General features: G+C 38.1%; 1 long non-coding RNA gene across 8 annotated transcripts in view; it reads right to left on the reverse strand.

Annotated features, from left to right (window-relative positions):
* LOC112813068 (uncharacterized) overlaps nt 1-23,516 on the reverse strand; it is a 398,822-nt gene that overhangs the window by 17,059 nt on the left and 358,247 nt on the right. For 4 of the 8 annotated variants that reach the window (XR_012377159.1, XR_012377154.1, XR_012377157.1 and 1 more), the window contains 2 exons: nt 16,099-16,147; nt 15,817-15,925 (listed from right to left, as the gene is read on the reverse strand). The exons of 1 other annotated variant lie outside the window; for it this stretch is intronic. This is a non-coding gene — a long non-coding RNA (uncharacterized lncRNA). Of the gene's footprint in view, nt 1-15,790; nt 15,926-16,098; nt 16,148-23,516 lie in introns of all 8 variants that reach the window. 3 more of the 8 variants (XR_012377155.1, XR_003205441.2, XR_012377158.1) reach the window with 2 other exon arrangements.

Here is a 23,516-nt window from a genome sequence, read left to right on the forward strand (position 1 = left end):
CACCTAATCATTCTCTATGACCCTTTCAATAAAGACATCCATATACATATATATTTTTTAATTAATTAGGCATCAAACATGGAAAGGGGTCTATATGGTAGGCAAAGGAAAAGCAGTATCTGTGGAAGAAATAAAATTAAGGAGTTAGGATGAGGGAGGTAAAGCTAAAGGGCTAAATTGGGGTCATGCTAAGTGTTTGCACTTAATCCTATAGGATATGGGGCATTGCTAGGGGATATTTGTAGGGATATTGTGTTTGACTTCCCCAGATCCATTTTTTACCACCCCCTATTGTGTAGTAATAACTAAGTCTGAGGAAGTGACTGTAAGCTCCATTAATGGGTCCTGATTACTCTACAGCAGTCATGTCGACTGAGGCTCGCCTTGCCATTTAGATACAGGGATGAAAACACCTACCCAAATTTGACTCAGTGAAAGGAAAGAAAGGTTTGTCAGTGGCTTCAGGATAGGAATCCCCTTATTATCAAGGTAGAATTTTTTGGACGGATCAGAAAGTTAGGGACCTGCTTCAGCCATCTAAAACCACAAAAGGAAGAATCCCAACTGAGAAAAGCTGAATGAAAGAAGTTACCATGATCAAGTTGTACATAATTTTGAAACTATTACTATATTTCTAGAGCTGTGAATCAGTGAAATCCTTATTAGTCCAATATGAATCACATTTCTATTCCTTGGAGCTCAAAGCATCCTACTTAATAAATGCTTTAATAAGATAAAATCCTTTTTTATAATTGATATAAATCATTGTGTCTGATAATAGAACTAATCCAGTCTATCCATCTGTTTATTATTCATGATTTTACCAAGACTGTAGGTCAAAAATCCCCTTCCAAGTATAATTTTGAATGAAACAAGGAGGCCGTTGTTAATTATGTTGAGACTCTTTCATGAATATTAGCACAGAGGCTAAATCAAATCTATTTTCCAAAGTAGGTCTATAGAAAGAATTCCCATGTACTACTAAGATGCCTATACCAGTCTACACTACACGCCTAGGAAATCAATGGATAGTGAGGGGAAAGAAGATCCTGAGAATCAGATAGTAAGAGGAGTGTATAAATGACAGAAAGAGGGGAAATTTAGGTATAAAAAAGGGAGAGCCAGACAAGAGAAATATAGGGACAGAGGATGGGAGAATGGGAGAGAAATGTGAAAAATGGAGTCAAGGGAAAACTATCTATGTGTACACATTCTGGGGCCCTAGCACCCACACCCTATTGGATTTTACCAATCAATACAATGTGAGTTACTGTTAACTTCATGAATAGTTAAATGAACAAAGCTGTATAGAATACTGGTAGAATTAGTAAATATGATGAATTTCCATTCAATAGATTGATTTGTTTGTTTGGTTTGGTTTGCAGGTATTTTCTGTTTATTGTCAGAAACTCTTTTTTCTGTAAGTTTTTAATTCGGGTAGAGTTAACATAGACTGTTATATTTGTTTCAGGTGTACCATATAATGATTCAATAATTCCTTACATCACTCAGTACTCATCACAAGTGCAATTCTTTTTTTTTTCCCTTGGGGTTTTATTGTTTTAATCTTAGACTATTTCCAACAACCTATGACTTGATTATTTTTATATCAAGTTTTTTATGGTATACATTTTTTATTAACATATAATGTATTATTTGTTTCCATGATACAGGTCTGTGATTCATCAGTCTTACGCATTTCACAGACCTCACCATAGCACATACCCCCCCAATGTCCATTACCCAGCCACCCTATCCCTTTCACCCCCCTCCATTCCAGCAACCCTCAGTTTCTTTCCTGAGATTAAGAGCCTCTTATGGTTTGTCTCCCTCTCTAGTTTCATCTTGTTTCATTTTTCCCCTCCCTCCCCCTATGGTACTCTGTCATGTTCCTCATAATAGTGAGATCATATGATACTTGTCTTTCTATGATTGCCATATTTCACTTAGCATAATACCCTCTAGTTCCATTCACGTCATTCCTAATGGCAAGATTTCATTTTTAATGGCTGCATAATATTCCATTGTGTGTGTGTGTGTGTGTGTGTGTGTGTGTGTGTACCACTTCTTCTTTATCCATTCAATTGTTGATGGACATCTGGGCTCTTTCCACAGTTTCACTATTGTGGACAATGCTGCTATAAACATTGGGGTACACGTACCACTTTGGATCATTACTTTTGTATCTCTGGGGTAAATACCCAGTAGTGCAATTGCTGGGTCATAGGGTAGCTCTACTTTCAACTTTTTGAGGAACCTCCATACTGTTTTCCAGAGTGGTTGCACCAGTTTGCGTTTCCACCAACAGTGGAGGAGGATTCCCCTTTCTCCACATCCTTGCCAACATCTGTCTTTTCCCGACTTGTTAATTTTTGTCGTTCTGACTGGTGTGAGGTGGTATCTGTTTGAGGTTTTGATTTGTGTTTCCCTTATGCCGAGTAATGTTGAACACTTTTCCATGTGTCTGTTTGCCATTTGGATGTCTTTTTGCAGAAATGTCTGTTCATGTATTCTGCCCATTTCTTGATTGGATTATTTATTCTTTGGGTGTTGAGTTTGGTAAGGTCTTTATAGATTTTGGATACTAGCCCTTTATCTGATAAGACATTTGCAAATATCTTCTCCCATTCTGTCGGTTGTCTTTTGGTTTTCTTGACTGCTTCCTTTCCTATGCAAAAGCTTTTTATCTTGATGAAATCCCAATAGTTCATTTTTGTCCTTGCTTCCCTTGTCTTGGGTGATGTTTCAGGAAAAAGTTGCTGCAGCTGAGGTCGAAGAGGTTGCTGGATTTTGATGGATTCCTGTCTCACATTTAGGACTTTCATCCATTTTAAGTCTGTTTTTGTATGTGGTGTAAGGAAATGGTCCAGTTTCATTCTTCTGCATGTGGCTGTCCAATTTTCCCAACACCATTTGTTGAAGAGACTGTCTTTTTGCCATTGGACATTCTTTCCTGCTTTGTTGAAGATGAGTTGACCATAGAGTTGAGGGTCCATTTCTGGGCTCTCGATTCTGTTCCATTGATCTATGCATCTATTTTTGTGCCAGTATCATACTGTTTTGATGATGACAGCTTTGTAATAGAGCTTGAAGTCCGGAATTGTGATGCCATCAACTTTGCTTTTCTTTTTCAACATTCCTCTGGCTATTCAGGGACTTTTAGGGTTCCATACAAATTTTAGGATTATTTGTTCCATTTCTTTGAAAAAAGTTGATGGTATTTTGAGAGGGATTGCTTTAAATGTGTAGATTACTCTAGGTAGCATAGACATTTTCACAATATTTTTACCTCCAATTCATGAGCATGGAGCATTTTTCCATTTCTTTGTGTCTCTCAATTTCTTTCATGAGTATTCTATGGTTTTCTGATTACAGATCCTTCACCATTTGGATTAGATTTATGCCTAGATATCCTATGGTTTTGGGTGCAATTGTAAACGGGATTGACTCCTTAATTTCTCTTTCTTCTGTCTCATTTTTGGTCTATAGAAATGGAACTGATTTATGTGCATTGATTTTATATCCTGCCACTTTACTGAATTCCTGTATGAGTTCTAGCAGTTTTAGGGTAGAGTCTTTTGGGTTTGCCACATAAAGTATCATATCATCTGCAAAGGGTGAGACTTTGACTTCTTTGCCAATTCAGATGCCTTTTATTTCTTTTTGTTGTCTGATTGCTGAGGCTAGGACTTCCAGTACTATGTTGAATAGCAGTGGTGATAGTGGACATCCCTGCCATGTTCCTGACTTTAGGGGAAAAGCTCTCAGTTTTTCCCCATTGAGAATGATATTCGCTGTGGGTTTTTCATAGATGGCTTTTATGATCTTGAGGTATGTACCCTCTATCCCTACACTGTAAAGAGTTTTAATCAAGAAAGAATGCTGTACTTTGTCAAATGCTTTTTCTCATCTCTTGAGAGGATCATATGGTTCTTGTTCTGTCTTTTATTAATGTATTGTATCACACTGATTGATTTGAGGATGTTGAACCAACCTTGCAGCCCAGGGATAAATCTCACTTGGTCATGGTGAATAATCCTTTTAATGTATTGTTGGATCCTATTGGCTAGTATTTTGGTGAGAATTTTTGCATCCATGTTCATCAGTGTTATTGGTTTGTAATTCTCCTTTTTCATAGGGACTTTGTCTGGTTTTGGGATCAAGGTAATGCTGGCCTCATAAAATGAGTTTGGAAGTTTTCCTTCCATTTCTATTTTTTAGAACAGTTTCAGAAGAATAGGTATTAATCTTTAAATGTTTGGTAGAATTCCCCTGGGAAGCCATCTGGCCCTGGGCTCTTGTTTGTTGGGAAATTTTTGATTACTGCTTTAATTTCCTTACTGGATTTGGACCTGTTCAGGTTTTTTATTTCTTCGTGGTTCAGTTTTGGTAATTTATACATCTCTAGGAATGCATCCATTTCTTCCAGGTTATCTAATTTGCTGGCATAGAGTTGCTCATAATATGTTCTTATGATTGTTTGTATTTCTTTGGTGTTAGTTGTGATCTCTCCTCTTTCATTCATGATTTTATTTATTTGGGTCTTTTCTCTTTTCTTTTTGATAAGTCTGGCCAGGGGTTTATCAATCTTGTTAATTCTTTCAAAGAACCAGATTCTAGTTGATCTGTTCTACTGTTCTTTTGGTTTCCATTTCATTGATTTCTGCTCTGATCTTTATTATTTTTCTTCTCCTGCTGGGTTTAGGTTTTATTTGCTGTTTTTTCTCTAGCTCCTTTAGGTGTAGGGTTAGTTTGTGTATTTGAGACCTTTCTTAATTCTTGAGAAAGGCTTGTATTGCTATATACATTCCTCTTAGGACCGCCTTTGCTGCATTCCAAAGATTTTGACCAGTTCTGTTTTCATTTTCATTGGTTTCCATGAATTTTTTAAATTCTTCTTTTATTTCCTGTTGACCCATTCATTCTTTAGTAGGATGTTCTTTAGCTTCCATGTATTTGAGTTCTTTCCAAATTTCTTCTTGTGTTTGAGTTCTAGTTTCAAAGCATTGTGGTCAGAAATATGCAGGGAATGATCCCAATTTTTTGTTACCAGATTGAGACCTGATTTGTGACCCAGGATGTGATCTATTCTGGAGAATTTTCCATGTGCACTAGGAAGAATGTGTATTCTGTTGCTTTGGGATGGAATTTTCTGAATATATCTGTGAAGTCTGTTTGGCCCAGTGTGTCATTTAAAGTCTTTATTTCCTTGTTGATCATTTGTTTAAATGATCTGTCCATTTCAATGAGGGGCAGTGTTAAAGTCTCCTACTCTTATTGTATTATTGTCAATGTATTTCTTTGATTTTGTTATTAATTGGCTCATACAATTGGCTGCTCTCATGTTAGAGGCATAGATATTTACAATTGTTAGATCTTCTTGTTGGATAGACCCTTTAAGAATGATATAATGTCCTTCTTCATCTCTTGTTATAGTCTTTCATATAAAATCTACTTTGTCTGATATAAGAATTGCCACCCCAGCTTTCTTTTGATATCCATTAGCATGGTAAATGTTTTTCCACCCCTCACTTTAAACCTGGAGATGTCTTTGGGTCTAAAATGAGTCACTTACAGACAGCATATCGATGGGTCTTGATTTTTATCCAATCTGATAGCCTGTGTCTTTTGACTGGGGCATTTAGCCCATTTACTTTCAGGGTAACTATTGAAAGATATGAATTTAGTGCCATTGTATTGCCTGTAAGGTGACTGTTACTGTATATTTTCTTTGTTCCTTTCTTGTCTATGTTACTTCTAGGCTCTCTTTGCTTAGAGGACCCCTTTCAATATTTCTTGTAGGGCTGGTTTTGATTTTGCAAATTCTTTTAGTTTTTGTTTGTTCTGGAAACTTTTTATCTCTCGTTCTATTTTCAGTGACAGCCTAGCTGGATATAGTGTTCTTTGCTGCATATTTTTCTCTTTCAGTGCTCTGAATATATCATGCCAGTCCTTTCTGGCCTTCCAGGTCTCTGTGGATATGTCTTCTGCCAATCTAATGTTTCTACTGTTGTAGGTTACAAACCTCTAGTTCTGAGCTGCTTTCAGGATTTTCTCTTTGTTTCTGAGACTTTTAAGTTTTACTATTAGATGTTGGGGTGTTGAACTATTTTTATTGATTTTGGGGAGGGTTCTCTGTGTCTCCTGGATTTTGATGCCTGTTTCCTTCCCCAAATTAGGGAATTTGTCCACTATAATTTGCTCCAATATACCTTCTGCCCCTCTCTCTCTTTCTTCTTCTGGGATCCCAATTATTCTAATATTGTTTCATCTTATGGTACCACTTGTCTCTCAAATTCTGCCCTCATGATCCAGTAGTTGTTTATCTCTCTTTTCTCAGTTTCTTTATTCTTCATCATTTGGTCTTCTATATTACTAATTCTCTCTTCGGCCTCATTTATCCTAGCAGTTAGAGCTTCCATTTTTTATTGCTCCTCATTAATAGCCTTTTTTATTTCAACTTGGTTAGATTTTAGTTCTTTTATTTCTCCAGAAAAGGATTATTTGGTATCTTTCATGCTTTTTTCAAGCCCAGCTAGTGTCTTTATAATCATCATTCTGAACTGTAGTTCTGACATCTTACTAATGTCTGTACTGATTAGGTCCCTGGCAGTTGGTACTGCCTCTTGTTCTTTTCTTTGAGTTGAATTTTTCTGTTTTGTCATTTTGTCCAGAGAAGAGGTGAATGGGAGACCAAATGTTAACAGGGTAACAATGACCCCAGAAAAATATACACTAAACAAATCAGAAGAAATCTGAAACTGGTGAGAAAAGAAAGGAAAAAAAAAAAGAATATGATCAGGCTGGTGAATAGAACAGAGCCACACACTAGATTTTGGGTGTATTTTGGTCTATTAGAGGAAACTGCCTCCCAAAGTTTTAAAGAAAGAAAAACATATATATATACAAAAATAAGGGTAAATGTGGTGAATGGATGGAATATGACTGTAAAGATGAAAATTTAAAAAAGATAAAAAAGGAATTGCTATGATAAGAAGTTGCTTAAAAAAAGAAATAAACAAAAATTTTAAAAAAAGGAGAGATTGTGATCAAGCAGGAAATTAGAACAAAGCCATACACTAGATTTAGGGTATATTTTGGTCTGTTAAAAGAAATGTATCCCAAAATTTTAAAGAAAGAAAACATATATATAAAAAAATAAGGTTAAATACAATGAGGGGATACAATATGACTGTAAAAATGAAAATTAAAAAGATTTTAAAAAAGGAATTGATGAGATGTTGGTTGAAAAAGGAAAGAAAAAAAGTTCAAAAAAGAATAGAAAAAGAAAAAATAAAGAAATTTTTAAAAATTAACTTCAAAAAACTAAAGAATCATTGGGAAAAAGGCATGAATTCTATGTGCTGTATTCTCCCAGTACTGGAGTTTTTCAGTTCTCATTGATGGGTATACCTGGTCTTGGCCAGATGTTCTTGCCAGTCTTCTGGGGGAGGGGTCTGTTACAGTGATTCTCAAATGTCTTTGCTCAAGGCAAAATTGCACGGTCCTTGCCAGGGGCTGGGCTAAATAATCTGCTCTGGTTTGCTCTTGGTAGCATTTGTTCCCTGAAAGCTTTCCATACCGCTTTGGAGGATGAGAATGACAATGGCGGCCTCCCAATCTCTGGCCCCAGAGGAGCTGAGAGCTCAGGGCCCCACTCCTCAGTGAGCCCCCAGAGAAAAGCAGTCAATTACTCCTATCTCCGTGGTCTCTGGACACACTCTGCGCTCACCCAGCCTGTGACCAAGTGTTTCTATCTCTGGCACACAACCCCATTTGGAGCTTCCAACCCCAGCAGATTCCTGCGGTGCACTCCCGTGCCTCTCCTCCCAGAAGCGGAAGGGGAGTCTCCCTGGATCTGCCACTTGTTGGGTCCCTGCTCGAAGAATAGTGGCCCAACCCTGCCACAGATCACAGTTTACGGAAATCCTAAGCTCAAAGCACACTCCTTGGCTCCGTCTTTGCAGCCAGCTTCCCCGCTCCTATACCTGGGAGCTCTGCCACACTCAGGCAGCCCCAGTCTTTCTGTGACTCCAAGGGTCCTAAGACCACACTGTCCCAGCAAGGATTCCACCCCCTGCTTAGCCACTGGAGCAACCTCCCTCAGCAGAGCAGACTTCTAAAAGTTCTGACTTTGTGCTTCGCTGTTCTATCACTTGCCAGTAGCTGCCTGACAGAGGCTCCCTCCCCCCGCAGTCTACCTTCTCAAATATCTCCTCAGATTCACTTATCCACATGTCCTACCTTCCAGAAGGTGGTAGCTTTTCTGTTCATAGAATTGCTGCTGTTCTTCTCTTCAATCTCCTGTTGAGTTTGTAGGTGTTCACAATGGTTTGATAACTATCTAGCTGAATTCCTGGGACAAGACATAATTTAGGTCTCCTACTCCTTCATCATCTTGCTCCTCCACAAGTGTATTTCTTAAGCCCCATCACCTATTTCACTCATGCCCCCACCAACTTCCCCCCTGGTAATCATTGCTTTGTTCTGTATTGTTAAGAGTGTTTCTTGGTTTGCCCCCTCTTTTTTCCCTTTGCTTGTTTGTTTTGTTTCTTAAATTCCATATCTGTGAATTCATATGGTATTTGACTTTCTCTGACTGATTTGTTTTGCTTAGCATAATAGTCTCTAGCTCCATCCACATCATTGCAAATGACAGGATTTCATTATTTTTTATGGCTGAATAATATTCCATTGTATATATGTACAACTTCTTTATCCATTTATCTATCAATGAGCACTTGGGCTGTTTCCATAATTTTGCTATTGTAAATAATGCTGCTACAAAACTTTGGGGTGCATGTATCCCTTTGAATTAGTGTTTTTTGTTTGTTTTGTTTATTTTTTTGTTTATTTTTAAAACTTATTTTTTTAAGATTTTTATTTATTTATTTGACAGAGTGAGAGACAGTGAGAGAGGGAACACAAGTGGGGGGTAGGAGAGGGAGAAGCAGGCTTCCTGCTGAGTAGGGAGCCCAATGTGGGGATGCGGGGCTCCATCTGAGGACCCCAGTATCATTAACTGAGCCAAAGGCAGATGCTTAATGACTGAGCCACTCAGGCGCCCCTATTTTTAAAACTTTTATTTAAATTCTAATTAGTTGACATATAGTGTAATGTTGGTTTCAGGAGTAGAATTTAGTGATTCATCACTTACATATAGCACTCAATGCTCAACAGAAGTACCCTCCTTAATACGCATTTAGCCCATCTGAATTAATGTTTTTGTATTTGGGGTATATATACCCAGTACTATGAATAATGGATCATAGGGTAGTTTCATTTTTGACGTTCGAGGAACCGCCATACTTTTTTCTACAGTGTCTGCACCAGTTTTCATTCCTAACAGTGCACGAGGCTTCCTTCTCTTTCCACATCCTCACCAACATTTGTTGTTTCTTGTGTTTTTAATTTTACCCATTCTGACAGATATAAGGTAATATTTTGTTTTGATTTGCATTTTCCTGATGATGAGTAATGTTGAGCATCTTTTCATGTATCTGTTGGCCATCTGTATGTCTTTGGAAAAATATCTGTTTATGTCTTCTGTCCCATTTTTAATTGTATTATTTGGTTTTGGCATATTGAGTTTTAGAAGTTCCTCACGTATTTTGGATATTAACCCTTTATCAGATATGTCATTTGCAAATATCTTCTCCCATTTACTAAGTTACCTTTTAGTTTTGTTGATTTTTCCTTTGCTGTACATAGCTTTTTATTTTGATGTAGTCTCAATAGTTTATTTTTGGTTTTGTTTCCCTTGCCTCAGGAAACATTTCTAAAAATATGTTGGTAAGACTAATGTCAGAGAAATTAGTGCCTGTGCTCTTTTCTAGGATTTTTATGGTTTCAGGTCTCACTTTTAAGTCTTTAATGTATTTTGAATTTATTTTTGTTTATACAGTAAGAAAGTGGTCCAGTTTTATTCTTTTGCATGTAGCTGTCCAGTTTTCCGAACACAATTCATTGAAGAGACTGACTTTTTCCCATTGGATATCCTTCCCCCTTTATCAAAGATTAATTGACCATATAATTGTGGGTTTATTTCTGGGTTTTCTGTTCTGATCCATTAATCTATGTGTCTATTTTTGTGATAGTGCCATACTGTTTTAATTACTGCAGCTTTGTAATATAATGTGAAGTCTGGGATTGTGATACCTCCAGTTTTGTTTTTCTTTCTCAAGATTTCTTCAGCCATTCAGGGTTTTGTTTTTTTTTTGTGTGTGTGTGTGGTTCCATACAAAATTCAGGATTATTTTCCTAGTTCTGTGAAAAATGTTGTTAGTATTTCAATTGGGATGACATTAAATGTGCAAATTGCTTTGGGTAGTATAGATATATTAACAATATTTGTTCTTCCAATTTCCTTGTATCTTTTTCAATTTCCTTCATCAATTTTTTACAGTTTTCAGAGTATGAGTCTTTCACCTCTTTGATTAAGTACTGTATTCCTAGGTACTTTATTATTTTTGGTGCAAATGTAAATGGGATTGATTCCTTAATTTTTCTTTCTGCTCCTTCATTATTGGTGTATAGAAATGCAACAGATTTCTGTACAGTTATTTTGTATCTTAAAACCTTACTGAATTCTTTATCAGTTCTAGATTTTTTTGTGGCACTTTTTGGGTTTTTTATACATATTATCATGTCATCTGCAAATAGAACTTTTACTTCTTCATTACAAATTTGGATGCCTTTTATTTCTTTTTATTGTCTGATTGCTGTGACTAGGACTTCCAGTACTATGTTGAATAAAAGTGTTGAAAGTGGATTTCTTTCTCTTGTTCCTGACCTTAGGGAAAAAGCTCTCAGTTTTTCCTCATATACAATGATGTTAACTATGTTTTTTTTCATATGTGACCTTTATTATGTTGAGATATGTTCTCTCTAAAATTACTTTGTTGAGTTTTTATCATTAATTAATGTACTTTGTCAAATGATATTTTTTACATCTCTTGAAGTGATCATAGGGTTTTTATCTTTCTCTTATTGATGTGATGTATCACGTTGATTGATTTGCAAATATTGAACCACGTTTGCATCCTGAAAAGAAATCTCTCTTGCTTCTGATGAGTATTTTTGTTTTAAATGTATTGTTGAATTCAATTTGCTAGTATTTTGTTGAGGATCTTTGCATCTATATTCATCAGAGATATTAGCCTATAGTTCTCTTTTTGTAGTGTTTTTATCTGGTTTTGGTAAAGGGTAATGCCTCATAAAGTGAATTTGAAAGTTCTTCTTCCTAGTCTATTTTTTGGAATAGTTTGAAGAATAGGTTTTGATTTTTCTTTGAATGTTTGGTAGAATTTTTCTGTGAGGCCATCTGGTCCTGGACTTTTGTTTTTTGGGAGTTTCTTGAGTACAGATTCAATTCCCTTGTTAGTAATAGGTCTGTTCAAACCTTGTATTTCTTCTTGCTTCAGTTTTGTAGGTTATATGTTTCTAGGAATTTACCCATTTTTTCTATGTTGTCCAATTTGTTGGCATATAATTTTTATCAATTAATCTTAATATTATAATATTCTCTTATAATTGTTCCTATTTCTGTGGTGTTGGTTGTTATTTCTCTGCTCTCATTTGTCATGTTTATTTGAGTCCTTCCTCTTTTACGTTTTCTTCATGAGTCTGACTAGAGGTGTATCAACTTTGTTGATTTTTTTAGAGAACCATCTGCTGGTTTCATTGATCTAGTCTACCGTTTTGTTTTGTTTTTAATTTCTATATCCTTTCTTCCTTCCTTCCTTCCTTCCTTTCTTTCTTTTTCTTTCTTTCTCTTAGTGAGAGAGAGTGAGGGAGAGCACAAGCAAAGGGGAAGGGCAGAAAGAGAATTTCAAACAGACTCCACACACAGGGCAGAGCTCAATGCTGGGCTCAATCTAACAACCCTGAGATCATGACCTGAGCCAAAATCAAGAGTCAGACATCCAACCGACTGAGCCACCAAGGTGTCCCTATATCGTTTATTTCTGCTCTAATCTTTATTATTTCCTTTTTTCTGGTTTGGATTGTTGTTGTTGTTGTTGTTGTATTTCCAGCTCTTTAGTTGTAGAGTTAGGTTGCTTATTTGAGATTTTTCTTGCTTCTTGTGGTAGGCTTATAGTGCTATAAATTTCCCTCTTCAAACTACTTTTGCTGCATTCCACAGACTTAAAGCATTGTGTTTTCATGTATTTTTTTTCTTCTTTGATTTCTTGGCTGACCCATTTATTGTTTGGTAGCATGTTATTTAATCTCCATGTATTTGTGCTCTTTCTCAATTTTTTCTTGTGGTTGATTTCTAGTTTCATAGCATTGTGGTTAGAAAAGATGCAAGATGTATGACATGAATTTGATCTTTTTAAATTTGTTGAGACTTGTTTTCTGGCCTAATATGTGATCTATTTTAGAGAATGTTCCATTTCCTCTTGAAAGGGATGCATATTCTGCTTTTTAGGATGGAATGTTCTGAATATATCTGTTAGATCCACCTGGTCTAGTTGTCATTCAAAGCCATTGTTTCCTTGTTGATTTTCTGTTTGGATGATCTGTCCTTCAATGTAAGTGAAGTATTAAACTCCCTTACTAAATTCTATTATTATTGAATAGTTCCTTTTTATTTGTTATTAACTATCTTATGTATCTGGGTGCTCCCATGTTGGGTGCATAAATATTTACAATTGTTATATCTTCTGCTGGATTGTCCTCTTTATTATTATAAAGTGTTCTCTGTCTCTTGTTACAGTCTTTGTTTTAAAGTCTATTGTGTCCAATATAAGTATTGTCACCCCAGCTTTCTTTTTACATCACTTTGCATAATAAGTTCTTCTCAATCCCCTCACTTTTGAGCTGCAGGTGTCCTTAGGTCTGAAATGAATCTCTTGTAGAAGAGTCTTGGTGTTTTATACACTCTGTCATCCTATGTATTTTTATTGAAGTCTTTAATACATTTACATTCAATGTAATTAGTGATAGATATGTATTTATTGCCGTTTTGTTACTTGTATTGAGGTTGTTTTTGTAGTTTCTCTGATTTTTTTTCCCTTACTCTCTTTCATGATTTGCTCATTTTCTTTAGTGATATACTTGGATTCCTTTCACTTTATTTTTTGCATATCTATTATTTGTTTTTGATCTCTGGTTACCATTATGTTTGTATATAACAACTTCTGCATATAACATCTATATTAACTTAATGGTTGCTTAAGTTTGAACCCATTTACTCCTCTCCCCCTCCAGATTTTAGATATATGGTGTTATATTTTACATCCTTTTATTTTGTGAATCCTTGACTGATTTGTACAGATATACTTTTACTGTTTGTATGTATGTATGTATTTATTTATTTATTTATGTTCAGTTAGCCAGTATATAGTACATCATAGTTTTTGATGTAGTGTTCAACAATTCATTCATTGTGTATAACACCGAGTGCTCATCACAACATGTGCCCTTCTTAATACCCATCAGCTGGTTACCACATCCCCCCAACCCCTGTCTTCTATAACCCTCAGTTTGTTTCCCAGAGTCCAGAGTCTCTCACAATATTTCCTACTTTTCTTACTCTTATTTTTCGTCTTTCTCTCCATTCAGAGTCCCCTTTATCATTTCTTGTAGTGCTAGTTTAGTGGACATGAACTCTTTTAGCTTTTGTCTAAGAAACTCTTTATCTCTCCTTCTAGGCTGAATAAGAGCCTTGCTGGATAGTCTTCTTGGCTGCAGGTTAGTTTCCTTTCAGCACTTTGAAAATATCATGCCATTCTCTTCTGGTCTACAAAGTTTCTGCAGAAAAATCTGATAACCTTATGGTTTCCTTTGTATGCAAGTTGTCTTGCTGCTTTGAATTTTTTTTTTAACCACACTTTTTGCCACTTCAATTACTATGTGTCTTGGTGTGGACTTTCTTAGGTTGACTTTGTTGGGGGAATGTCTGTGCTTCTTGGATTTGGATATCTATTTCCTTCTCCTGATTGGAGAAGTTTTTAACTATCATTTCTTCAAATAAATTTTCTGTCCCCTTTTCTCTCTCTCCCTCTTCTTTTGGAATCTCTATAATATGAATGTTATTGTGCTCAATGTAGTCACTGACTCCTTAAATCTATTCTCTTTTTGCATAAGTCTTTTTCTGTCATTTGCTCAGCTTATTAATTTCCATTACTCTGTCTTCCATGTCATTAATTTGTTCCTCTGCTTGCTCTTGTCTGCTATTTATTCCATCAAATGTATTATTAATTTCATTTATTGAGTTCTTCATCTCTGATTGTTTTTTTTAATGTTTTCCATCTCTTTTTTAAGAATCTTACTGATGCCCTCAATTCTTTTCTCAAGTCCAATATCTTTAAATTCTCTATCAGAATTCCACTTATGTCTCTTGCCATTGTTTTGTTGTTCTTTCATTTGGGACATACTCCTCTGTCTCCCCATTTTATCTACCTCTCTGTGTCTGCTTCTGTGTGTCAGGAAAGACAGCTATGTTGCATGCACTGGCAAGTAGTGGCCTTATGAAGAAGAGGTCCTGTAGTGCCCTGGTGTGTAGTGTTCCCTATTCACCAGAACTAACGCTTCGGGGTGTCTGCTATATGTGATGCATGTTCCCTGCTCTTTGACTGAACTGCTTTTTCCTTCAGTCCAGTTGTCTGCAATGGCTCTCTTTGCCTTTTGTGGGCAGTGTTTTGTCCCTGTGGTGTTAGTGGGCCAAATTGGGGATACCTGGGGCTTGAGATGAGTCAGACCAGGCATTTGCCAGAGATGCAGTAGCACCAAACTGCAGGGTGCTTTCCCCTGAGAAGCTTTCATTGGTTGGTGGGGCCTGCAGTCAGACCAGTTGTCTGCCTCCAGCCCATTGCTGGAGCCTCTCTCTGATTGGTGTGTGTGGTTATCTTTCTCTCTCTCTGAGAGTGGAGTGGTGCTGCCCACTGTTGGAGATGCTATGACTCTGCCAGGTCTGCAACACTGCCCTGTACGGGCTCAGGCCAAAGGTGTATTAGAAAGGGTGGATCCCCAATACACAGCATGTGGGAGTGGTGCAGAGGGGCAGCAATGCTAACAAGCTTTGGGTGCTAAGGTAGGACCCCTGCAGCACAGGGACTGAGGAGGCACCATCTGAAGGGGTGGATCCTTGGAAGCAGAGTACAGGGGGGAGGGATGGCAGTGCTAGCAAACTTTGCACACCCTGGGTCCTCTGCAGGAGGGGTCTTGTAGCACCAGGACTGAAGTGCAGTGGTTCCTCTACTGGAGGGGCCTTGCCACAGGGGACTGAAGCAGGCCTTCCAGAAGGGTGGATCAGGAAGCACTGCTTGTGGGGGTGGGGCAGCAGTATTAACCAAGAGGTAGCCATCCCTCAGGTGCCATGTTTAAGCTGGGAGGCAGGGGAGGGAAATGGTGTCTGCCAGTTCCTTTGTTCCTGGAAGAGTTCCCCAGGGATTTTTGTCCCTCTGGGATAGGCTCTGAGGTGAGTAAGTAACTCTCCCTCCCAGTGTGCCCCACATACCTTTCAGACTGCTGCTTATATGCTGTATTTCCATGGGCTATTTGTTGTGCTCTTTACAGGTGGAGACTCAGTTTCCTCTCACCCACTGGCTGTCCCAGAGATTTTTATAAATTCCAGGTTTTAAATCCTGCTGGTTGTAATAACTCATGAAATCAGGCCCCTCTGGTTTTCAAAGCCAAACATTATGGAGATTTATCTTCCCCTTTTTGGGCACCCTGGTGTGGGAGTCTGTTTCTCTCCCTCTCTGTGCCCAGAATGTCCCTCCCACCTGTAGACAGTCCTGTCAGTCCATTTAGGTCCCAATCACGTCTCTGCCCTTCCTACCGTTTTCATTGTGGCCTCTTCCCTACATTTAGTTTTGGAGTTTATTCAGCCAGTCTTCAGGTCATTTCCTGAGTGTTCTCTAGTTGTATCCATGAAATGAGGTGAGCCTAGGTTCTTCCAACTCTGCCATCTCCCCTAGAAATCAATGGAAGTTTTTTGATAAATTAACCATTGTACCTTTTACCTCAAGCCATACTATAAATATCATAGGGAAGCCTATATGTGTTATCTTTGTCCTCAGTGTTCTGGAAAAACATAGCCCCTAAATTCCTGGATGAAATTCCCCGGGGAGCCAGGAATCAACATACCCTTTTCCCAGAGAGCTGTGCCATAGATTCTTCCAGAATCCATTGATACCTGTTGAGACAAACACCTATGATAGAGTAAGCATCAGCCACTCATGCCAAAAATCACACCAATGCCATTGGGCTTCATTCTTTGGGGATACAGAAGGGAAGGGGAGAAGCATAACAGAAAGAAAACAATCACTCCTGGATTTAGAATGAGTGTAGGATAATCTGTTTGCCACCACAGTTAAGCATATGTCCTAAAATCTCAGAGTGCTTGTGATGAGATGTTAATATGGGATATGTCTTTCTCAGCCTCCATATGAAAGAGTCCAGAGGCTTTGTTTCATTGTAGATACCCAATTGGAGAAAAAAAATTTTTTTTAAATTAGCAAAAATAACAGCAAAACACTCTGCCATTGGAAGCAGTTGCAAAATTAAATCATGTCTTAATGGGTTATTGGATTTCTAATTAATGTGAAGCTTAATAAGCAACAATTTCCCCCTTGAGTCAATAAACATCATGATAAAAGGACACAAAATGGGCTCAATGCATGTTTTCTGTTAATGTACATGACAAACCTAAAGGATACATACATCTCAGCTCATTTCATGCAACAGGAAAGAATGATGGGTATGTTCATAAACCAAGGTCCTATTTACATTTCTATATCAAAGGAACATTATTTTTTCAATTAGCTTCTGCTGGGACTTAAACCATTGTCTTTATGAATAAATAATAGTCTTCCATTTCAAATACAAGCCCTAATTTAAGCTCTCACTTTCTTTGGATGAAATCTGCAACAATGTGAACTGGTTCAGGGTATTGAGCACAAAGTGTGAATCAGACAAGTGAGTTCAAATTGAGGTTTTGTCAAATACTCACTTTGTGAACTTGAATCACCTCACTGAACTTCAACCACCTCATCTCTACAGACCTGTGTGAGGACTAAGCAGGTACTATTGTGTCATACTATTAATGCATAATTGATGCTCAATAAGTGACAGCAGTAACCAAGATAATACAAAATGAGACATCCCATCACAATGGCAGGCATGGAACGAGCTCATTTCCCATAGAGCACCAAACGGAATCCATGAGTGTCAGTTTCTTCCCTTTTCCTCTTTTTCTGGAAGCTGTGGAAACCTCTCATGTACCCAGTTTTCACTACACAAGTATAAATGGCACATTAATTTAGAAGTTTCTTATTCATTGATTCTCTTGCAGGAATGGCCCAATTTAGTCTCCATTCCTGGAAGACACAGGCCTCTACTTTTCAAATCCCAGGGAAATGTTTCAGAGTTGTCCATAAAAGTAGTTTATTATCCAGCAGTCTATAAGCACAACAGGTATCTGTCATGGATACTTTAATTTCATTTTTCCTCATTGTATTTGTTGGGGGCAGGAAAATAATCTCATGCAATGGTTGTTCTTGAAGGTTTCTTTTCTTTTCTTTTCTTTTTTTTTTTTTTTTTTTTTTTTTTTTTGTTCTTGAAGGTTTCTAACACCAGTAGGGCACATCAGGAGGCAGATGACTCATCTATTTTGGCTATTTGGAAAGAGTTGGTAAAGGGGCTAGTTACAAAAGTGTGGTCATGGTATAGGGAAAACATAAAAAATAGTAAGGTACCCTAGGACTAGTAATAGCAGTCAGGTGAACCTGACAGGGCAAAGGAAGTAAATGGTTCCTGACTCCAAGAGGGAGGCCTGAGGGCAGCTTCCTCTGTATGAAGCAAAGGGAGGAGTGGATGAATGAGAATTATTACCCCAACTTCACTCACCTGTCATCTTCTTATATCCTGGTGCCTCCCATTGAATGAACCAGTTGGAAGCCAGAGAGAAGGGAGCCCATTCCAAGTGAGGCACAAAGAAAACTGACTATATTGGAATGTCTTACTATATAAGAAACTAACACACACAAACAACTTAAAACAATATATATTTGCTATCTTACACTTTCTGCAGGTCACAGGCCTAGACATAGGTTAGCTGGATTCTCTGGTTCAGGGTCTCACCAGGTTGCCATCTATCTGTCAGCCAGGGCTGGGCTGTCATAAAGGTTCTACTGGGGAAATATTTACTTCCTTCAGGTTGTTGGCTGAATTACTTTCTCTGGGTATTTCTGGGTGTTGGCCAATGTCCATTCTCAGCTACTAGAGTTCTCTCCCATATGACCTTTCACAGGCCTCCCACCACATGGTAACTTATTTCTCCAACACCAGCAAGGGGAATTTCTAGCTCCATTCTGCTAAGGTAGAGTCTTATACAACACAGCATGGAAAGAAGAATCTCTCACCTTACCATACTCTTTTGTTTAGAAGGAAGTCACAGGTTAAACCTACATCAAGGGGAAGAAATAACACAAAGGCATGGACACAGTAAGTGGAAATTATTTGGCATTACCCAAGGGTTTGTCCGACCCAGTGAAGAAGAGCAGGAAAGGACGGAGAACGGACCAACACACAATGTCCAGAACCTGATGCCTGACTCTTCCAAATGTTGAATCATAGACATAGATGAGATCTATTTCATGGGGTCTTGAAACTCATGTGGTCTCAACTACTAACTTTGGAACTGACAAAGCTGAAGCATAGAGGGACACTAGTTTTTTCAGGATCAGAGAGCTAAAAATCATTCCCACTTGTTCTTCACATTTTACCATGTTTCACAGTGATTTCCAGTCAGAACTCAAATTAGAAACCAGGCACATGGACTTTCAACTCATGGATGTTTCCCATAGTCCACCTCATGATCAAGAAATTAGATGGGAAGGGGACCTGGGATTCAAAATTAGATGTCAATTCTGTTTGGAAAACATGATTCCAGAGGGTATAACTTTTATATATTTTCACGTCTTTCTGCTAATAAGCTCTTAAATCTCACCATTCAATTTCCTGATTGTAGCCAACTCATTCTTCCCCAAAACACACAGACAAAAGAATTTCCCCCCCCCTCAAACCAGCCAAGGAAGTCTTTGATCTGTGTGTTTATAGTTCTCTTCATCTTCCAGTCACACAGTTAAAAGCTGTCTTGCCAACCTCCTTTGGTATTTATTGGGGAATTTGGGCTTACAAAAGTTTTCACAATTACAAGAGTTTTCACAAAACCTATAATAACTGACTTGCTTTACCAGAATATAGTGGGTTGTTGTGTTTTGTTGTTTTGTTTTGTTTTGTTTTGTTTTTTTCATTCCTTATACTCTTACTTTTCCACATTTTTCCACCAAATTTTCGCTATGTTTCCTGGAGAAAGAGCTGCACAGAAAATGAAGAAACAGCCATAAATGATGTGGGCTCCTGGAGATACAAATGGCCTTAGGCTACATAGAAATGAATCACCAAACTTGGCAGCTCCTTCCTCATTGCTATTCCAAAATCCCTTCTAGATAGGTTTTCAAATAAAGGACAGGGAAAGAAAAAGACATACACTGCATGCATATGCTCCCAGAGGGAACATATGATTGCTTAAGAAAAGAAGTTAGACAGGTGAGGGGTTTGAGATCAACTTGTCATTAGATTCTAAATTTGCTTTCTATTTCATCTTCCTTCACACTTTTTTCTAATAAAGATTTTTAAGTTTTTGGCACATACGGAATGAAGAGGGGAGGGGGAAGCCACACTATCATATCCCACAAAGAATAGAAATTTTTCATAATCTAGTTTCCAGTGGTCACAAACTTTTTTCTAAAGATAAAATGTGCTTAAGCTCTGGGGTACCTGGGTGGCACACTCAGTTGAACATCTGACTCTTGATTTTCACTCAGGTCTGATCTCAGGGTCATGAGATCAAGCCCTGTGTCAAGCTCTGTGTTCAGTAGAGAGTTGCTTGTGTTTCTCTTCCTTCACCCTCTCCCCTTCCCCCGTCTGTGCTCTCTCTCTCTCTCTAAAATAAATAAAATAAATCTTAAAAAATAATTTTTAAATGTGCTTTAGTTCTCATAATTATAGAAACTAAGTACTGCAACAAAACTTATATGATCTCTTTTACAATGTTCTAGTTAAATTGATAAGCAACAGATTATTTATTAATTAACAATGAAGATTTCTTTCATACCTATTTCTAAATACTTTTTGAGTGGAAAGATAACAAACATATAGTTTCCTATCTGTGATAGTTAATTTTATGTATCAAATTGACTAGCCCACAGTGTCCAATTGTCAGGTCAAATATCAGTTCAAATATTACTGTAAAGGTATTTTTTAGGTGTGATTAACATTTACATTGGTAAACTTTGAGTAAACAGATTATCCTTCATAATGTGGTTGGTCTCATTTAATTACTTGAAGACCTTAAGAGAAAAGACTCAGGCTCCCTGAAGAAATTCTTCTCAAGATTGCAAGATAGAAGCCCTGCATGATTTTCCAGATTCCTGCCCTCTGGAATTTGGACTAAAGACTAAAACATCAACTCTTACCTAAATCTCTATCCCATGGACCTGCCCTGTGAATTTTAGATTTGTCATTTCCCAAAATTGCATGAGCCAATTCCTTAAAATAGAGAGAGAAAGAGAGAGAGAGAGAGAGAGAAGCAAAGGGAGATATATAAATGCATATACATATATATGTCCCCTGTTGGTTCTGTTTCTCTGGAGAATCTGACTACTACAAATTTTGATACTGGGAGTGGTTCTGGAAGAACAGAATCTTAAGGCTGAATTGTCTCAGTTGGTTCTAGAACTCCTGGAGTTAGTTCTCTAATTTTATTAAATTTAAAGAGATCACTTAATCTATTTCTAGTAGTAAAGAGAGCACAAATAGCCCACAGTGTGATGTGGCAATAGAAATGCACAAAATAAAATGATGTCACCAAGATGATAACATGGGTCATTCCTAACATCACTCCTCCTCACAAGAAGAATAAATAACATTTACTCAAAAACAAAGGAAGAGGAGCAAGATGGTGGAGGAGTAGGAGAGCTGGATTTCATCTGGTCTCGGAATTCAGCTGAATAGGGATCAAACCATTCTGAACACCTACAAATGCAACAGGAGATCGAAGAAGAGAGTAGCAACAACTCTCTGAACAGAGAAGCAACGACTTACTAGAAGGTAGGACGCGCAGAGAAGTGTATCTGAGGTGATATTCGGGAGGATAGATGGCGGGGGAGGGGGCCTCCGTCGGCAGCTTCTGGCAAGTGATAGAACCACAGAGCACAAAATCGGAACTTTTAGAAGTCGGTTCTGCTGAGGGACATCACTCCAGTGCCTAAGCGGGAGGTGGAAACCTTGCGATACAGTGTGGACTCAGGACCCTCGGGGTCACAGAAAGACCGGGGGTGCCTGAGTGCAGCAGAGCTCCCAGGTATTGGAGCGGGGAAGCTGGCTGCAGAGTCGGAGCCGAGGCGCGGGCTTGCAGCTCTGGGTGGCCATAAACTGTGATCCCCAGCCCACTTGGGCCACTGCGCCTCCAGCAGGGACCCAGCAAGCAGCAGAACCGGGGAGACTCCCCTCCCTCCCCCAGGAGGAGCGGCACAGGAGCACACAGCAGGGATCTGCTGGATTTGGAGACTCCACATAGGGTCGGGTGCCAGAGATAGAAACACTGGGTCATAGGCCAGGTGAGTGTGGAATGTGGCTGGAGACCGGGGAGATGGGAGTGATTGACTGCTTTTCTCTGGGGGCGCACTGAGGAGCAGGGCCCCGAGTTCTCAGAGCCTCCGGGCAGAGAGTGGGAGTCCACCATTTTCACCCTGGTCTTCCAAAGCTGTGCCGAGAGCTTGTAGGGAACAAAAGCTCCTGAGAGCAAACCCGAGCAGCTTGCTTAGCCGGGACTGACAAGGGCGGGGCAAGTCCACCTCGGGCAAAGACATTTGGGAACCACGGCAACAGGCCCCTCCCCCAGAAGATCAGCATGAACAGCCAGCAAGCCAAGACCAAGTTTACAGATCAAGGAGAACGGGAGAACTCTAGCGCTAGGGGAATACTGCACATAGAATTCATGGCTTTTTTACCATGATTCATTAGTTTTTCAAAGTTAATTTTTTTAACTGTTTTTTGTTTTGTTTTGTTTGATTTTTTTCCTTTTCCCTTTTCAACCAACATCTTATCAATCCCTTTTTTAAGAAACCATTTTTTTATTTTTTATTATTATTATTTATTTTTAGAGTCATATTTTATCCCTTCATAGTAGTTACCCTTATTTTTGGCATATATATATAAGTTCTTCTCTCTTTAAAATTTTGATATACAGTTTCTTCTAACAGATCAAAATATACCCTAAATCACTAGTGTATGGCTTTGTTCTAGTCTCCTGCCTGATCACAGTCTCTCCCATTTTTTTTCCTTTTCTTTTTTCTTTTTTTCAAATCTTCTTCTTTCTTCTTTCAAACAAATTCTTATCAATTCCGTTTATAAAACCTTTTATAAGTTTCATCTTTACAGTCATCTTCCATCCCTTCATTGTATCAACCCTTATTTTATACATATATAAGTCTTTCCTGCTTTAAAATTTTAGGAGGCACTTTCATCTAACAGACCAAAATACACCCAAAATCTAGTGTGTGGCACTGATCTATGCACTAGCCTGATCATATTTGACCATATTCTGTGTTTTTTTGTTTTGTTTTGTTCTGTTTTTGTTTGTTTCTATCTTTTTCTTTTTCTTTTTTTTTCTTTTTTTCTCTTTCTTTTTTCTTTCTTTCCCGTTCTTTTCCCCTGGTTTCAGGTCTTTTCTGATTTGTATACAGTATATTTGCTGGGGACGTTGTTAACCTGTTAGCATTTTGTTCTCATTTATCTGTTCTCCTCTGGACAAAATGACAAGACGAAAAAAATCACCTCAGCAAAAAGAACAAGAGGTAGTACCATCTGCCAGGGACCTACTCAATGCTAACATTAGTATGATGTCGGACCTAGAATTCAGAATCATGACTTTAAAGATACTAGCTGGGCTTGAAAAAAGCGTGGAAGTTATTAGAGAAACCCTCTCTGGAGAAATAAAAGAACTAAAATCTAACCAAGTCGAAATCAAAAAAGGCTATTAAGGAGGTGCAATCAAAAATGGGGGCACTAACTGCTAGGCAAAATGAAGCAGAAGAGAGAATCAGTGATATAGAAGACGAAATGATGGAAAATAAAGAGGCTGAGAAAAAGAGAGATAAACAACTACAGGGTCACGAGGGCAGAATTAGAAAGATAAGCGATATGATAAGACGAAATAACATTAGAATAAATGGGATCCCAGAAGAAGAAAGAGAGAGAGGGGCAGAAGGTATATTGGAGCAAATTATAGCAGACAACTTCCCTAATGTGGGGAAGGAAACAGGCATCAAAATCCAGGAGGCTGTCATTGAAAATAGAAGGAGAGGTAAAAAGCTTCCAGGACAAACAAAAACTAAAGGATTTTGCAAACACAAAACCAGCCCTAAAAGAAATATTGAAAGAGGTCCTCTAAGCAAAGAGAGAGCCTGAAAGCAGCAAAGATCAGAAAGGAACACAGA

The sequence above is a fragment of the Callorhinus ursinus genome, unplaced genomic scaffold (assembly GCF_003265705.2).
Source record: "Callorhinus ursinus isolate GAN/ISIS: 27379988/994484 unplaced genomic scaffold, GSC_fseal_2.0 scaffold114, whole genome shotgun sequence".
Lineage (NCBI taxonomy): Eukaryota > Metazoa > Chordata > Mammalia > Carnivora > Otariidae > Callorhinus > Callorhinus ursinus.